This window comes from Anas acuta, chromosome 3 (genome assembly GCF_963932015.1).
Source record: "Anas acuta chromosome 3, bAnaAcu1.1, whole genome shotgun sequence".
NCBI classification, from domain to species: Eukaryota; Metazoa; Chordata; class Aves; order Anseriformes; family Anatidae; genus Anas; species Anas acuta.
This window is the reverse complement of record NC_088981.1, coordinates 78,175,293-78,182,213: the sequence shown is the minus strand read 5'-3', so window position 1 is coordinate 78,182,213 and position 6,921 is coordinate 78,175,293.

Sequence of the window (6,921 nt, the reverse complement as noted above, 5' to 3'; positions counted from 1 at the left end):
CAATAAATTCTAGAGTTAAAAAGAAGAAATAAAAATTAAAAAGATTCCTGTAGTCAATAAACATTTTGGCCATAGACTTTTGTTAACGAACACTCATTTTCAGACTTGTTGAATTTACTTATACAACAGGAAGAGCAGACAACCAGCAACCAGTAAGTTTGTCCTCCAAGATCTCTGATGAAGGTGTAGTAAGATAGACAAAATATGATACTAGTAAGTTCATAAGAAATTTAAAGTGCTTAGTGAAGAGAAATTGAAATAACAAACAGTGCTCCTAAATAGAGTGCTGAAATGTCTGAGATGATGAGTCATCAAAAATGCAACATAATCAGTATATAAAATAGTATGTTAAGATAAATTATTCAAAAATCCATTGAACCATTATGTTTTTCCATAGTAGTTATACTCTTTATACTGGATATATTTCAACTTTCTGAGGTACAATGTACCATATATCCCTTTTTTTTTTTTTTTTAATATTTATTTCCTAATTGTGGGTGATGCAGTGTGCTTTACTATTAACATCCTACAAACCTTTTAATAGCATACCTGACATTTGTTATGGGGACAGTAAGCTGAAGCTGAAGGGACTTCTATGCAGTCAGGTCAACCCCTGATGCTAAAAGAACAGTGACAAGGAGGTTAATTGTACCTGGTGTCAGAAAAATAAAACAAATAATAATAAAAAAAAAAAAAAAAGAACAAAAAGCAACAAACAAACAACTAAAAAAAAAAAAACCCTCCCTCTGAAACAGAAATGAAATAAAAATGAAATAAAATAAAATAAAATAGTAAAATAAAATAAACACACACAAAAAAAAAACAACTAACAAAAAAAAACACTGACTATCATGAAACTACTGGCCACAGGAATGAGTTTTAAGTGTATTTGAAAAGGACTCTAACTATAATGAGAAATTCTGGGAATTTTTGTAAGGGCACTGCTTGGATAATAGGAAACTGATGCTGAGAACATTCTGACAACAAATTTCTTATGGGTCCTTCTTGAGATAGGAGAATTGTCCTTGAGAAAGAAAAACAAGAAAGACAGGCACTGAAGTATCTGACTTCCAACCAGATTCTAATTATTAATTATTTGAGACATTTTGGGCAGCCTAGGGTACAGTATAAATACTGTGTTAAGGACACCTTATTCAGGTAAGAGGAAATCATATTGTGCTCTAGCTTGTGGTTCTGCATAACATTTCAGTGCAAGTCCTTTTTTAGTAATTGCAGAGAAATAAATTGTATTGAGATTTTTATTCCAAATTAAACAATACTGTCATTCAGAAACAATTGTTTTACAAAACCTGTTTTTGTCAGTATGCTGAGACTTCTCTGAAATAGCTTTGCTATTCATGGCTTGCTCACTCTTTGAATAAAGAAACAAAGACATATTGTGTGACCACATTCTCTCATGCCTTCTTACAACAAAGAAGATACCAGAAAACTTATCTCACTCATACATACTTATTACAGAAAGATGAATTTGAATTCTTATGTCTAGAAATGAATGTATGTTCTGTGTCACTGCCTCACAAAACAACTTCCTGGATTTAATTTGGATTTTCAAATTACAGTCATTATTATGGTACATTCCACTCTCCTAGAGAAGTATTCTTGGAGTGCAGTTTTAGTTCCAGAATATATTTAAGAGAGATCTACCTCCCACTATTCTACTAATATTCTCATCTGCTTCAAAAAGGCTAAATAATTTTCAAAGATGCTAGAAGCTATATTTTTAGTGACAGCTTATGTCTTCTTGGCACATTCCTGGTACAGCAATGTTGGCAGACATCATGTTACAGAATCTCCTGATCTGCCTTGTATTAAAGCTGTTCTCTGGGTATCCAAGCACTTAAAATACTTTTAAAGAGCGTCAGGTGCAAAAGGGGATGGATATTTCTTTTGTTTGGATTTAAATGCCGAGCAAAACTAAAACATCAGAAACTCTAAATTTACTCACCTAATCAGATATATCAAGTACTTAAAGTCATATATTGGATAAACTAAATAGTGTGCTGCTTCTAATTTCAGGCAGTAGCAAACATCTAAAAAGTATGCTTAAATGAAAGTAATAAAGCCTAAGAGAGTTTTGATAACTATGATAAATGCCATGGTATTCAAACTGACAGACAGCTGAATCATAAGTGAAGGCTTATCTCACAATCATACTCAGCTAATAAAATTCCAACTATTTTTGATTTAAATGTTCTAGACAATGTGATAACCTTACTTACTTTACTTAAATTGTTATAAAGAAGAACAATAACTGCTAGCAATAAGTCAGGTATAATCAATTTAAAGCTTAGAAAAAGGAAAAACAGACAGGTGATAAGTATGACAACTTAGAATTTGGAAGACCTGACACATCTTCACATGGACAAAAACATCTTGCACTGCAATGCTTCATGAGGATAAATACATTGGAACATTTGGTCTTGAGTAATGAAGGCTGTTAAGGTAACATAAACTAATAACATCTTATTTCATTGTTTGTTTTATGGCATTCTCATTATTCTAATACAAAGTGAGTAAGCTCACAGAAAACTGAGCTCAGATTTGCTGGCCTAGTAGAAAGCTGATAGAAATCATTTAGCTTTCCTAGTTTCTCCCTATACAAACATGGTAAATAATCCTACTTTTTTTTTGTGAAGTCATGAAATTGTCTTATGACATACGTTGATTAAAATACAATTTTCTGATTTAAATAAAATCATATTTATGTTATCTTTGAAAAAAAAAAAAAGTGTATTGAAGGTGTAAAAATCCTTGTCGTAAGGCTGCAACTACATTTCAAAGAAGGAAAAACACTTTGCTTAAACTATACACAGATATATATGTATATATATATATTTCCTAATCTTAATATTTTCTTATGGAATTAATGGAAAAATATGGGAGCCCTCCAGTGGTGAAAATAATATATCTGAATTTCAGAATCTAGCTACTTGTGTTGCTTGTTTGCAACACAGTTGCCATAGTTTTCTGACAGATACGGATGTTGATCCCATCTTAATTAACAGGACTTGATATCATCCCAAATTTGCCTGGACATGTAGATTAATCTATTCCTAGATGACATTTGTAAAAGACCAGAAAGCTAAATTTATCTCATTTTATTTCCTTCTCTATATGCACAGAAAAACCCTTGGGGGTCTCTCTCTCTCCCTCTCTTTTTTTATTTTTTTTTTTCCCACCAAATCTGCCTGGTTAATCATAGACTCCTCTTCCACAGGCCCTTCATCTTTAAGGATGTGTGGATGAAAGGCATTTACAATTCTCCCACATTGTGTTAATGGAGATGTTTGGCTGGCTTGATCCTCCCCCTCTTTACCTCCCTCGATTATCATGTTAATCTAGCCACCATTTGCCTTGAAAACTGCACTGAAAGTTGTGGGGAATCTTTCTGGAAAGGCTCTTTATACTTGGCCTATTCCTGCCTTGAAACTACAGTGTCAGAGTAGGTTGTACTGCTTCAGCAAATGAACTCACATTTTGGGATCTTATGTTCAATTTGCCATATAATGGTGGGGTTATTATTTCTTTTGGAAAATCTTCCTGTTGCTATCCAGGAGGTACTCTGCCTTTCAAAGAAACATAAATCTGACATGCAGTCCACTAGAAGTACTTTTCTTCCCAAAACATGTTAAACTGTTCATTGTAAAGACAAATTCTTAAAGTGGAGATCCTCTGCCTTTAACTCATTTGTAAGACTTTCAAACTTTTTAAAGTTAAACATGCCAACACGACCATTTGATGTCTTCTCTGAGTTAAGTTTCATTATCAGTGAAACGCATATTACAAATACACAAATATAAATGTCTGAAAAATAAGACTCCTCAGAAAGCCTTTATATAGCACTGAAAACAATAGTAAACTGTGAGAAAAACAAAATAAACAAACAAACAAAAAATCAGACTTTTTTTTTTTTTCTGAAGATAATAGTTTTTTTTTTTGATTTTTTTTTTTTTTTTTTTAAATATATGTTGATAAAGTATGTGGAATTCCCAAGTATATTTCTTTAAAGCTATTGGCTTCTGAAGTAATCATAAGCAGACCACAGCAAAAACTATACAATCAGAAGCCCACTGTAGTACCATTATCTGAAATACAATTGTCATGGGTAGATTCATCAGAAAATCTGATTTTACTGATACAGTGTGCACATGCATGCATGCACTCACACACAGAGGTTTCTATCATGTGTAGCCAGAGGAATATTCCGGAGTACAGTCATAAAAAGAGGAAGTGTGTTTTCTTCTGGTTTTGTTTGCTTATAACCACTGAACTATACAGAACAGCAGAATAAGATTGTTGAACGCAGAATCTACTTCACACAGTTACCTTTAGATTTTTACCATATTTTATATAACAGCTGCAGGGGCCAGGCCTCCCATTGTCATGGAAAAATAATGACTTCATTTAACTGCTGGTGGAGCTGTAGAGTGTTATGTGTGTTAGTCTAAGACATCTGCTCTTTTTGTTAGCTACTAACTCCAGACACAACGGAGTGTCCACTGTCCCCTGCTAGACTGTCTGTGGAGGCTATGGTTTGAGCTATGCACTGCCATCCAACAAAAGAGAAAAGGGGCAGAGAAATTATTTATGTACAGCTGGGACTAAAAGACAGGAAAAGAGACACTTTCAGCAATGGCTGAGAGGTTAAGTGATTAGCATGTGATGGCAGCTGGCCTTTTAACCACTGGATAGGTAAGGATGATTAACTGTCAATGAAGCTCTATACTATGTGATCTGACAAAGCTGAAAGCATACTGATTTTAGTTACATGGCCTACCTAGGTTAAGTACAGTTCCCTTGTCACTGGGGGAAGTTCAGAATATGAGCAAGCAGCAGCAACCTCAGGGTTTGCATTGCACTTCCCATAATCATGCTTACCAGCTCCTGGCTGGGGCCACTTTTACATTCACTTTGCAGTAACACTTTCCCCTCTCAGGGACCCAGCATCTGTCTCTTCTTGTGTCCCATTACACAACCACACTTTCCCAACTTGTAGACCCTCTGGAGCAACCATAGCTGCAGTCTGGGCAGCAGCTGTCCAAAAGATGTCTATTTTAGGAGGGATGGAGGGAAGCAGGGATTGGAAAAATAAGGAAAAGGAAATGGAAAATTTATGGATGATAAATTAAAAAAATGACAAGTTAATTTCTTTGTGACAAGGGAAGGGAAGGGAAGGGAAGGGAAGGGAAGGGAAGGGAAGGGAAGGGAAGGGAAGGGAAGGGAAGGGAAGGGAAGGGAAGGGAAGGGAAGGGAAGGGAAGGGAAGGGAAGGGAAGGGAAGGGAAGGGAAGGGAAGGGAAGGGAAGGGAAGGGAAGGGAAGGGAAGGGAAGGGAAGGGAAGGGAAGGGAAGGGAAGGGAAGGGAAGGGAAGGGAAGATTTCTAAGCTAGTTGTCTCATGAAAGTCATGGAGGGATAGGTGGAGCATTACTTCCTCAGGTTGTATGTCTTCAACAGCTACCTTTGGATTGAATAAAGTGCCAGCATGACCAATTCCCTTTCTGTTTCTTACATCTAAAGTCCAGATAATTAGGGTGGACTCTTTGCCTAATATTTAGATAGCATAATTAGGTAAGACAATTCTTATCTGATTTTCAAGGTGCCAAATTTTATATTTTTGCTAAGATTTTATCTCCATAACTGATCCTATGTCAAACTTCACTTTGGCATGCATTTCACCAAAAATGTGGTGGCTGTCTCTTATTGTCTATTGTATTTACTTTTCAAATACTGATTTATTTTTGCCTGAAATCATTCCATCGCTTCATAGCAGAATCATATAGTGATTCTAAAGGCATAGTAATTCCTTTAGACATTTAAACGTGATGAATACTCTGAAAGGATTGATTACTTTCCTTCTATAGCTCTAATTTTACTGCCTTTCATCTACGGACCAAGATTACAGGGACCCTGTACAAAACAGAAAAAAAAAAAAAAAGCTAACACTATTTTTGTTCTCCTGAGTCTTAACTCTTCCCATGAATTAAGAACACAGATTGAAGTTGGTCATCACTTATTTTGTATTTCAATGACGTAAATTAATTTTCCTTCCTCTGTATATGAGCATGTCTAAGCTGAGAATTCAGTTCAATAGATTTAACATATGTGTAAGTAAACAAAGTCATGTAGCAATGATAATGTCCCCAGATATGAGACTAACACTGTAAACAACCTTCATCTCCAGTGATTCCTAGCATTAAGATAAGGTACCCTACAGTGAAAAGAAAGTATATTTCATTAAGACTTTGGGAATAATAAGATAAGCACCATTATAATGCATTTCCAAAAAGTAACAGGAAGTGAAGAGAAAAAAAAAATTGAGATTGAAAAAAAAAAAGAAAGAAAAGGAAAATTTATCTTTTATTCGGTTTTCTCAGAATATGATCAGATTGGCAAAACACATAGGCCTCAACTATTTTCTTGCTTTTATGTTGAAAAAATAAAAAAAGTCCCCTTTTAAAATTTGCTTCTTTGTTTCCAATCTTTGTTTCATAACCAGAAATATTTTCTAACTTCATTGGATGTTTTGGCATATTAAAAAATTTGAGAATGATATTCTAAAAATTGCAAAGGCTTTTTGAAAAATAAATAAATAAATAAATAATATCCAGTTCAGAGACAAATTCTAAACATCAACCACCACCACCACCACCAAACTTTGGATCTGGAAGGCATCGCGAAGCAGGCAAACTATGACCTAGTTGCCATCAATGAAATGTGGTGGGACCGCTCCCACAACTGGAGTGCTGCAGTGGATGGCTACAAGCTCTTCAGAAGGGACAGGCAAAAAAGGAGGGGCATGGCTCTCTATATTAGAGAGTGTTTTTATGTTGTTGAGCTCTGGGTTGGGAATGATAAGGTAGAGTCCATATGGATAAGGATCGGGGGATGGCCAACAAGATG